Source organism: Gorilla gorilla, chromosome 3, assembly GCF_029281585.2.
Source record: "Gorilla gorilla gorilla isolate KB3781 chromosome 3, NHGRI_mGorGor1-v2.1_pri, whole genome shotgun sequence".
NCBI classification, from domain to species: domain Eukaryota; kingdom Metazoa; phylum Chordata; class Mammalia; order Primates; family Hominidae; genus Gorilla; species Gorilla gorilla.
The window spans coordinates 49,890,586-49,902,500 of NC_073227.2; the positions used below are offsets into that span (position 1 = coordinate 49,890,586).

Genomic DNA, 11,915 nt, shown 5'->3' on the forward strand with positions numbered 1-11,915 from the left:
CTCTCTTAAGTACAGAGTCTGCTATTAAGGTTGCCAAATACAAACTTCATTTCTTTTGAAGAGGCCCAGCATGTGTACTGATAACAGAAGAGGACAATCAGTATATGTTCCCCTAATTTGCATTTGTTCAAAAGGTAGACAAGTACCAAATATATATATATATATATATATACACATATATATATACACACACACACACAAGCCTCAAATTTTTAAGTAGGAATCAAATAAACAGTGCATCTGCAGCTCGATATACCTACTATGAATGTCTGTCCTGCAAGCAAATGCCCCATAAACCCTCTGGGCCATATCATAGCCCCATTTGTCTATGACACTTTTCCTTGTCATAGTTAGAGGGACATTATGGTGTTGGCAATGCCCACCATGCACTGGGTAACAGAAATTAACCTCATGTCTTCATCTGCAATAATACCACAAGGTCAGTTAAGAATCAGTCTCAGATTGGGTTTTTATTTATCTATAAAGGCCTTTAGGGCTTAGTCTAAACTTGAAAATATTTATGACCTAGAAACTAGCGATAGATCTGAAAACACAACCCACAGATTCCATCCCAAGAGTTATTATATTTTATTTTATTACTTAAACCAGCCTCATTGTTTTTGTTTATGAATCTGCTGGTGTAGCTCTGCATATCTAATGGAATGATCCCAAATTACAGCTAAAATCTGTTCTTCCTGATTTGTTGCAAAGCAATGAAAGATAACTACATCTGAAATTGGGAAACAGCAGCTGCTCATACATTTCTTCATTAAATAAACATCAAGATACCTGCTGATTGAAGCCATTTTGGGGTTTGGATGTGAATGGCTCTTTAAAACCCTTCCCATATGTTAGTCTCTATTAAATTCAACAACTTTGCTCTGGTTGCCTCTAAATCAGAGGTTATTAAATCCTTATTAAAACTTGAAAATGTTCTGAAGTAAAATTGTATTGCGCACTTGCAAAGAAGTGATAAAGAGCCATTTTTAGTAAGCAATTTTAAAAATTATACACATAGTAGGATGTGGACCAGAGGTCAAATCACTCAGAACATTCGTGATACCCACCTAGACGGCTTTTGTTTGAATTACGCAGCTAAATGAGAAGAGAAAATAGATTTGGTTTAAATTACTTACTTTCTATTACCTCTTAAACCCTCTCAAAAGTCTTAGCAAACCAAATCATCTTGAGAAATTGTAAGATGTGACAATAACTACCAAGATAATCACCCTCAAAGAGAAGTTGATGATAGCAAGTTAATGAATGTCATTACTAAAAATAAGAATATTATCACTACTTATTGTCCAAGTTAACATAAGCTTTAAAACTTTTTTGAAAAGTATAATTGATAATCGTAAAATTATGGATTTATGTCAAGTGATGGATTAAAATATTGGAATTTTAGGATATGAAGTATTAGGATATTAGGATATGAAGCGAATCCTATAAGGATTGCTTAGGATGATCATGGTAGTTACTGAGAGAAGCATAAGATGGCATGAATTACATAATAACGTCAGGATTTATCTACAGGCAGGCTGGAAAACTGGGGCTCCAAATACCTTCTTTTCCACTCACCTGGGTTGTTTATTTCCCCTCTTTGTATGTAAGGGCATAGCCCTCACAGGTTTTGGGGTCTTTTTGTTTTTGTTTTGTTGTTATTACTGTTGTTGCTGTTATTTTGGAACATTTTCATTTCCTTCATTTTATTGTAAGTAAGGAAATAGAAATGGAAATACTCAGGGAACTATCCAGATAATTCTCAAGAACAAAAATCTTCCATGAAAGGAGAACTGCAGCCTAACTCCCCAAATGGGCTGTTAGCATTGATTTAACTGACCTTGTGCTTCCTTTGGCCTGTGCAGGCATTAGCTTATTAAAGGCATGCTGTAAGTGGGAGGAGGATGCCACTAGAACTGGATGTAAATGCCTTTGGGGAATCTTTTTTGTCTTTCTCTTTCTTTCTTTCTCTCTTTCTTTCTTTTGGTTTTTTGTTGTTTGTTTGTTTCTGGTGGATATGGGAAACAAAATTAAAGAAAGCAGTCCCTGATTTAGTGACTTACAGATGATAAGGAACAGAAGAGGAAGAGGGGAAAAACCTACAGGTGCACTGCCATGAGTACATTATGACCACCATTTTACCTGTGCAGGTTGTTTTCTCATTTAAAAAATGGGAAGTCACGCCGATCCAGATATTCCTTCTCTGGCCTACATTTCTGATGCATAGGAGAACCAGCACATGACAGAGCCCAGATTAGTTCATCCCTGGTCACAGACTCAAATATATGTTTCCAGAATGTCATTTCAAATCTGAAGCTTTAAGTTTATGCTTCACTATTGGTCCTTTGCACTATATTTATGGAACACAGTGCACTGCATATAACTGCTTGACATTTTTCTGTTAATTAACAGGGCCTCTGCTCTCACCAACAATGACAGTAATCAAATGGCTCTTACTGCATGTACCAAACATGTTAAAATTCCAAAACAAAAATTTTATAAGTGACTATTCAGTGTGGTAAATTGATTCCTGAAAGAAGCTGTGTCAAACAGACTTCAATGGTGAACAAAATTCTACCATTTCTTTTTTTATATAATGATTTCAGATAAGCTTTTATGATTTATCCTGATTGGAAGTGACTAATAAAATTCAACTTTTGGTTTTTCTATTCTACTTGCCCCCGTCCCTCTTACTTACTAAATAGATTGCATGGATACCATAGATGTGATTAAATGAATATCAGGAGTGAAAAAGAAAGAGGGCAATAGGAAGACTATTAACTATATTTAAATATGTTTTGTTTTAGATAATTATAATAATTGTGCTTTCTACCTTCATAAATTTGCGGTTTGCAATGGTCTTTTTGAAATAGAGAAAATGCTTCAAATATTAGATTGTCACTTAATAGATGTTTTTCACCATATAAAATGTAAAATTGATAATAAAATGGCAGTGAAAGAATGAGATAAAGGGTCATTCAGATAGCTATATGTTAAGTTAAAATGTTTAGTACTTAACAGCAAGATTTATTAAAGACAAATGAGAGGTGAGAATTGTTGCTGAATCTCCAATTGCTATTTTAAATCTTACATGGCGAGTGTATATCCAAAAATTGCAAATTATTTTAGCTAATAAAGAGTGCTTAAATAACTGTAGCCACGGCTACATGCTTCATTCAAAACTAATAAAGCCAGTAAGTTAATAACAGTAATTAACTCCCACTGCACTATACTCTCTTCTATAGATGCTTTGTAACATACAGTTGATATTTAAGGAGTTTGGAAAAGCAAAACACAGAAAAAGAGATGATGTGTGTGTGATGGATATGGGGGGGAATCTTATATCAAGAAAAATAAATATATTTGCTGCATAATTGTGTATGCCCCCACAAGATCTATGAGTTTATGAGAACACAGCAGATCATTAATTCTTAAATAACCAAGAATGGCAAGCATAGTTTCTCCATGAAGAACCAGTAATTCTTCAAGAGCCTTTTAAAATACCTGGTTAACTCAGACATTGAGTGAAAGGACTATCAGTATGAAAACATGTTGAGGAGGAGGGTCAAGAAGATTCAAAAGATGGGGAATTAAACTAAGACAGTAGGAAGTGGCATGTAATATATGCTGAATACACAGCATAAAATGTTCTTATTCACTCAGAAATTATTTCAGCTAACATTTTGAAAGATCTCTGGAGGCAGTAGGTTAAATGTCATTTTGGGATTTCTTTTTGCTATTTTTTTTTTTTTAGGATTTCCTTTTATTCACCTTATACAAAAGGCCATTTGTCAAGTTCAAGAATAGGAAGGACATAGTGCCAGTGGGCTGTTGTTGTTGTTGTTGTTGTTGTTAAGAAAGTGAGTTTACATCCCAGCATGGTGCCCAAAATGGTGTCCAAAGTGCCTCAAGAGCAACTGCAGAGCAAATGGAATTTCTACATGAACTCAAGGGCTACTGAAACCAGTCTACATGCAGAGAATTATCTAGATCAGACCCATATCCTATTGATTTGAGCAATAAAAGAAAAAAAACCTTTATTTTCTTGTGTATTTTGTGGAACACACACACACACACAACAAGAAAAAAGTACTCAAAGCAACAAACAAAACACACTTAGCAACTCCATGGGGAAAAAGGTCAGGCTACTATTGACAAGTATGTAAAGACACCTCCTAAACCATGGGAAAACATGTAGAAATCGTTTCGACTCACTGCATTCAGAACCCATGGAAGGGAATCACAAAACTGCACTTTGGCATTGTTGGCCTGAAAGGATATCTATTTATCATCTTATAAGACAGCTCGAATGATCTTTATCTACTTTGCCCACTTTCTGACCCAAATTCAGGGTTTTTATGGAAAATTGCAGTCAGTTTGATTGATGAAATCCAAAGATGTCTAAAATGGCACCAAAGATCTCCAACTGTGCAGACTCCAACCGAGGACTTCAATGTTGGCATTGTTCCTGAAGGAATAAAAAAAAAGAAAAAGAAAAAGTTGAGAAAAACAGGCAAAAGTTAGGGAATTTCTGCTTTAAAAACTTCAAATTTCAATGAAGATCCCCAAACCCATTATCCCTGTTCACACGTGCGAACTGGGAGGACATCAAAGTATTTCCCACACATCGCAACAAAACCGGGTTCCTCTTGAACCAACAAACCTTTTTTGTAACTGGCTGAATGGCTGTATCTACGGAGCCAGTAGGTTGCAGAAAGGCGTTCGCAGGGTGGAGGAGCGGGTAGTTGGGGAACCGGGCGCGCCTGATGGGGCGCAGGAAGGAAAAACTGATCGACGCAATGGCCCCTGCCACCGGCCATTTGGGGCTTTCAAACGCCCTAACGAGGAGTCCGAGCGGCCACTGAAAGCCTCCCTGTTCCTGGGCAGGGCAGCCAGAGTGCCCTCCCCTCTCCCTTCCCAGCCTCCCGGCGGCGCCACCATTAACCCGGAGCCAGACCCAGGCGGAGGCCCCGGCGCCGAGGCCCGCGGAAGCAAGAGACAGCCCTGATAGTCTTCTAAACCCGGTCCAGTTTCGAGGACGACGCATTATAGTGGAATATTGTCACCTGCCTAATTGTTCTAAGCGGGCCTCTGCCCCTCCCCCATTAGTAATAATAGCTTAAACGCTCTTCCTCCCCGGTTACCAGGCCCAGGAGCTGATGAATGAACCCCCTCGTAGGGGAAAATCTTGGGAGCTGTCTTCTGTCCTATTACCCAAGGGGGCCGACTATAAATCTTCCTTCATTTTAACCACATTTACCCTCATCCTCCTCCAGGCTAGGGATGCTGCGTTAAGATTGCACTGATGTGCCAACGCTCTGGACCAGCTGCTCCTAAATACAGACAGGTCCTTGTCAATTAAGGCTTTGAGAAGCAGGTCCGCGGGCCCTGGGGCATTGGAGCAGCCAGCAGCGTGCAGCCCCCACAATTAGTATCCATTTGGAAGGGACCTTCAGGGCACAAATGCACAGGCAAAGGAAGAATCAAAACACCAGGCAACTTCAATTCTGGAAATTGGTCTTGTAAGTGTTGTGAAACTGAACAGACGGCCCCCAAGAAGGGAGCTAAGATTTCTGGTGCGAGAGGGGCCTCTCCTGCCCCCCTTCTCAAGATCATCCCTTTGTTTTGTTTCAAGCCAGGCAGTAGATTGAGTTTGTGGATAGGTTTAAGGGGAAAGAAAGACAAATGAATACATTCGTTTGCCCGTTTCAAGCTGAAGTTGTCTTTTGTGGCCACCTCAAGCAGCTGGTCAATCCTGCCCAGACCCTGGCCTTTGGCCCAGGGGGCGCTGGACAAGACAGGCGCTCCAAGGAGGAGAGCTGCGATATATCAGGTCAGCAAGGCCAATCCGCCGGTGGGCCAGGCAGAACATTAGCAGCTAAACAAAACCCAAAAGGCTCGGGGGGCCTAGGGCACCACTAGGGAAGGTGTTTGTTGAAGCAATTAGGAGCAGTTGGTAGTTAGGGGCGGAGAAGAGGGCAGAGCTTGTGACACAGGGCAACTTAGCTGGACAGCAAGGGTGGACATTCAGAGGACATCACTGTTTAAAAATGTGTGACCCCACCAAGTTCAAGAACAGAGCAAACAGCACAGGCCATTAGGGACAGCCGTCAAACGGATGGCAACAAAGCCAAGAGGGGCATTGAGAAAAATCTTTCAATATTAAATATGGAAAAGTATTGGGGACCAGGGCAGAGGGTCAATGAAAGTCAACAAGAGTCTAGGCTTAATGAGATAAAGAATTTAATATCAAAAATGCATAAATCTGCAAGGAAGGCAGCCCCATAATGGAGATAAAAGAACCAGTTCAGTCAACATTCTGTGATAATGCCACCATAATAGATAGCATCAGGTTGTTAACATTGAACACAAAAGTTAAGAGAATGAAAGGAAAGGCAGCTCCCTTAATTGAGAACCTGCTGGAAGATTTCCACAGGCCAAATGGGGTGAATGCCTTGCTAGCTGCTTTGCCAGCATTCTGAGCATCAGGAGAGAAAGGTGGGCCTTGTTTTTCTTGAGGTTTCCTCACCACTCAACTTTTCCCCCTTCCAAGGCTTCCCCCTGAGAGGCGCACATTTTCTCTCTAAGAGTCAAAGTCCTTTCTCTCAAAACACATTGTGATTTTCCTCCACCTGTTTGAGCAAGGACATAAAGCTTCTTTTAAAAGTAACTTCACCTCCCTAACCTAAGTAAGCTAACAAAGTTCTTAGCAGGGAGTATATTATAAAAAGAACAGTTTGGGTTTTGTTTTATTTTTCCTGCTATGAATAAAAACATGTATTTCTTCAGAAGGGACGATCAGCCAAAAAGCTTCAAAAGACTTTTTCACTTTCCTCACTTTTTTCCGATCAATAGTAAATCTTATTTTCAAGGAATCTTCCAAGCAACACAGTCCTTAAAATTCATTAAAGCTTACTGAAGCAAGTATTTCTGCTGTATGTGCCAGATATCTCTGGGACTTCACCTGTACATGAAAAAGACCGCCTTTTTCGTATCCACAGATAGATGCTGAAAATCAAGGAGAGAATGTCCTATGCTGACAGCAGCACAGCAAATGGTATGTCATTCCAATTGTGTACATCTGGTGCCCAAGACTCTAATTGTTGCCGCACCAAAAGAAAGGGGAAACCCATCTTCCTGGCACTCGTTATTTGGGGATGCCTTCTGCAGAGTGGAGTCATAGCTTCTTGTTTGTCTTTTTAATTTCCATGATACTTGTTAGTTTTCAAAACACATTTACACGCATTATCAGAGTTGATCCTCACAACTATTTTGTAGAGTGAATAGTGCAGACATTATTAGTCCCATTGTCTATGAGAGGAAGCAGATTCAGAAATATCAAATAAGCCAACTAACTTATCAATGACAGTCCGATTTCTAACCTAGTGTGTGTTTTACATCTTCCCTGTACTTTGTCCTCCATGATTTGGAATTGGAAGTACAGAGGCATGGTCAGAAACTGTTATCTCCCTCAAGCCTGTGCAGGCACTTTGATGTTCATGCCTATCTGGGCTGTGAATAGTGCCTGTTTTAGTACATCTAGAGGACTTAGGGGACTGCAGAGCATGTCCCCTAATGTCCAATGCCCTCATTTCACAGAAATGTGACATTTCATAATGTCCAATGCCCTCATTTCACAGAAGACAAAACTGAGGCTCAGAGTCCTTGAATGCCTGACCGAGGTCCCCAAGTCAGGAGCTGGTAAATCTAGGCTGAACCAAAATCCCGTAGTACCACAAACAAGTTACATCAGAAACTCTTCAGTGTCCACTACACCTGATTTTCTGTTTTGTTTGTTTGTTTGTTTGTTGTTTTGCTTTTCTTTCTTTCTTTTAATCTCATATGGGACTATCTCCTTACAAACATTTTTGGACTCAATTAAAGAATAACTAATGGCTAGTAAATGAATAGATGGGATTAGGGAGACTAATCAAAGAGACACCAGCTTGGACCTACCTCCAATGGCACTGAGAGTGATAATGTGAAAACCATACTGCGGACTTTTTTTTTTTTTTTTGAGACGAAGTTTTGCGCTGTCGCCCAGGCTGGAGTGCAGTTGCTCGATCTCAGCTCACTGCAGCCTTTGCCTCCAAGGTTCTCCTGCCTCAGCCTCCCGAGTAGCATACAGGCATGCGCCACCATACTCAGCTAATTTTTTGTATTTTTAGTAGAGACGGGTTTCACCATGTTGGTCACGCTGGTCTCGAACTCCTGACCTGAGGTGATCCACCTGCCTCGGCCTCCCAAAGTGCTGGAATTACGGGCATGAGACACCGCGTTCAAAAAAAAAAAAAAAAAGGAAAAAAATGTGTTATAAGAAAAACTGGCCCCAGAGTTTTGGAATCCTGAAATTACTGTTTGTTTTGATTTGATTTGATACAGCTGCTAAGTCAAGGTGTTGTTCCTGCAACTGCTGCTTCCCTCACCTGTGAACAAGGAAAGCCCAGGCCACAGGGCCTGTGTTCAACAGAGCTTACTCTGGCCAGGCCCAGCCTCAGCTCCTCCCATATTCCTCTGCGGATGGAGACATCAGGGACAGTCAGGAGCCTAAACCTATCAGGGGTGGATAAGACTCTATACCATTACACTTGGGAGTCACTCTGGCCATCTGACTTCTAAGAGCCCTTCCATCTCTAAATTCTGAGATACTGTCCTGATCTTCTGACTTGTAGCCACCTGGGACTAAGTAGGCAGGAAATGGCTGGTAGGAAGGCTGCTGCAGGCAATGCTACCCACCCCCCACCTAGAGGATGCCTTGGAGAGCAAAGCTGGCTCTGGCATCCCCAGGCCCATGCCAGCTGGAGTGACCAGACCAGGCAATTTCCACAGAATTCTCTGAATCATTCCCATCCTCTTTCCACCATCAGCTCCCTCCTGTCTTGGCACCTGGTGACCGCAGTGCATGGCGCCAGCTTGGCACTTCCAGGGCTCGCCCCCTCCTACCCTTGCCAGATCAGGTCAGCGAGAGAGCACACGTGGGGCACCTGGCTGCTTCTGCCAACTGGCCTTGTCGCCTAGCTGCACCCTTAGACAGCCAGGACCAAGCAGGGCATCAGCACTCCTGAGAGCTGCTGTCCTCTCTCTTCACCCTTTTGGCCCCCACTCCCACCCCAGCTACCAGGGGAGAGGATTTTGGAGACCTGACCACTTCCTGGAGCACCAAGTGTCTGTAGGCCACCTTGTAAAACTCAGGACACCCGGAACAGCACACTTGTGCCCGCAGCATAAACAGGGAGAAACCTGTCTTCGCAGGAGGGAACTGTCCTCCACGATTTGGAAGGGCAATGTGAATTCCACCATATACCAGAAACCGAACTAGAGGTGAATAAGACGAGGCTAGAATATGCAGTTTTAAAGTTTTTTTTTTTCTATAGAAAAATGTAAGTTAGCTAAATGCAACAAAAGATTTTCCGCGGGTTCAGGAGGTCAAGCAGATGTAGACAAGCTCAGGGGAGTTATTTATGTCAAGTTAGGTTATTGTAAAGGCGAGAGAGAGAATCGCCCAGGCGGCTTAGGCAGCCAGTGGGCCAGTGGGTCTGCGCGCCGGGGTCAGGATGGCAGGGCAGTGTGTCCATCCTGGCGGGACAGTAATTGCCCCGGGTCTGACACGACGCCGGGGGCTCAGGGCGCCTCCATCCATCTCCATCCAGTTAGCGACGCGCCCCCCGACCGGGCGGGTGGCCGGGCTTGGGCCTCAGCTCCGAATAATGAGAACAATTGTCTCCCCGCCTGGCATAGCCCTCCGCCGCTCCTCCGGGTTCGCTGCCCCTCTCATTTCTCTAGCCCTGCTTGTTTCCCAACCTTGGCGATGGGGATCGGGTGGGAGGTCAGCTCCAGATCCAGTGGCCCTGAGCTCAGAGAGCAGCGAAGTCAGGTTGCCCCAGGAGGAGATCAAAGCCTCGGCCCCCACTGCCCTCCGCTCTGCCTCTGCCAGCGACTAACCTACCTCTTTTTCCACCTGCCCAGCGAATCCAGCTGCCCGGCCTTCCCCTCCCATCCAAGAACCCCCGGCTCCTGCCTCTAGAATTTTCCACCAGCGCTGGGGGCTGGTAAAGATTCTGCCCCCCTCTGACAATTTAATAATCCCAAGTCATCATCTGCGTGACACTGGCCATCCATCTTCTCCCAGGGGAGGACAAAGCGGGGCCTCCCGGACTCCAGGCCTCTCCCTCCCCAGCTCTTTCTATTTTGGGACAGCCTCACCACAATGGCGTCCTTATAAACCATAATGGCGATGTTTATGAAGGCCGCAATACCAGTGTATGAAGACAATTTTATGCCTAATTAGAAAATGATGTAACTCGAGAGAAGACAAAGGAAAGCTGTCCCCCTCCCGTTTCTCTCTCTTCAATCACACCCCCTCCCCAAATTTCCTAGGGCCGGACCCCTTGTGAGTGCTTAAGGCTGAAGGACTCTGTTTTGACAGTAGCTGGGCTCCCCGCGCCCCGCTGGCCCTGGCCGCGCGACAGGAGGCTGCAGGCACGTCCTGCGGCTCCGGGGCGAAGGCTAGGGAAGGGGAAAGAGGGAGGTCGCTGCGGGGAGGGGGACAGAGGCAGGCACAGAGTCCTAAAGAGATTTGAGACTGGCGCTCCTGCACTTTCTATCCCACGCGCCCCCATCCGAGGGGACCTCACCCCTGGGAAGACTCTAATAAATGCAACCCGGCGCCACTCGATTCCGGGATAATTTTTAATATATATGCAATAAATGTTCACTTTGTTAGATTGAATGACAGACAATAATATCGGCAAATCTTCATATCCATCCATTACCAGCAAATGAGCCGCACAAAGGACAGATTTGCTTTTGATTAATTTATTTGCAGACTCGGGTTGATAAAGCAATAACTATTTGGTTAAACTTGACATTTGGTCTTCAGGGGGTTATCAGACAAATCTCTGTCGCTCAGAAGAGATAATAAAGCTGTTTAAAGGGGATTAATTATTAATTGGCTGCAATTAATTTCCCCCCTTTGCTCGGCTGCTGCCACAATTCGCATCCCTCACCCACAAACAAAAGACAGAAGTTTGCCCTCCTCTCCACCCACTGACCTGGGGCGATGAGGGGATCCCCGAAGCCCTGAGTGAAGACGTGATCTCTTGCACCCCGGTTATTCCAGTGCAGACTGTTTTAATGAACCCTTGGCAAAACCTGTCCATGTCTGTCCCCGGCAGCTTTTCTGGAGTCGAGGGTGCGATTAAGCATCAATTTGAGGGTCGTGGATTCGGAGCTGATTTTCTAGTCTCAATATTTTTGGTTGTAAGGACATCAGCTCACACCCGTTGTTATATCTAAATCCACACTCCCCAACTTGTTTTCTTGGGGCAGCAGTTTGGGGGCTGAGCTGGAACCTGGGTGTGAGAGTATCACAAGCCCGCCCTACTGATCACGCGGAGAGGATTCCTTCTTCCCCCCTTTACCCCGCGCCCTGCCGCGGAAACCCTTCCCGTGGCCTCGAACTAGTCCCCGACGACTGCGGGGTACGCGGGGCCCAAAGCCAGACTCTACTCCCGCGCAGATGCGGGAAGACTCCAGGCTGTGCTTGAGCTGTTTTACTGGGCCTGGCCGAGGAATGAGCCAACCTCAGCATGCTTGGGCCAGAGCGAGAAGCATCTTCATGACCCTGGGGTGCCCTATCCTTTACTAATAACCTGTCAAGTCTTTAAAGAACACATACTGAGACTAAAGCCCACCAAGCCTGCCTGGCCACAGCGCAGGCTGCCTCGGCCTCTCCTACATCCACCCGCTTCCAGGGACCTGTACGCTTTCCTTGGTTGCGAACTCGAGTCCGGGACCGGCAGGGTTCTCTCCTTAATCTGTACCACCATCCCGTAAATCTGTGGCTCAGCCCATAGCCGGCCTTTGATCTCCAAGCGGAGCAGCTGGACAGGTGTCGAACTGCACTTCCCTTCCCG

The 11,915-nt window shown here is 44.4% G+C and overlaps 1 long non-coding RNA gene across 1 annotated transcript in view; it reads right to left on the reverse strand.

Moving 5' to 3' along the window:
• Window positions 1-10,799: 10,799 nt before the first annotated feature.
• The window catches only part of LOC109026535 (uncharacterized), a 3,073-nt gene continuing 1,957 nt past the window's right edge, over window positions 10,800-11,915 (reverse strand). The window contains exon 2 of the long non-coding RNA XR_002005542.4: window positions 10,800-11,915. This exon is cut by the window's right edge and continues 177 nt beyond it. This is a non-coding gene — a long non-coding RNA (uncharacterized lncRNA).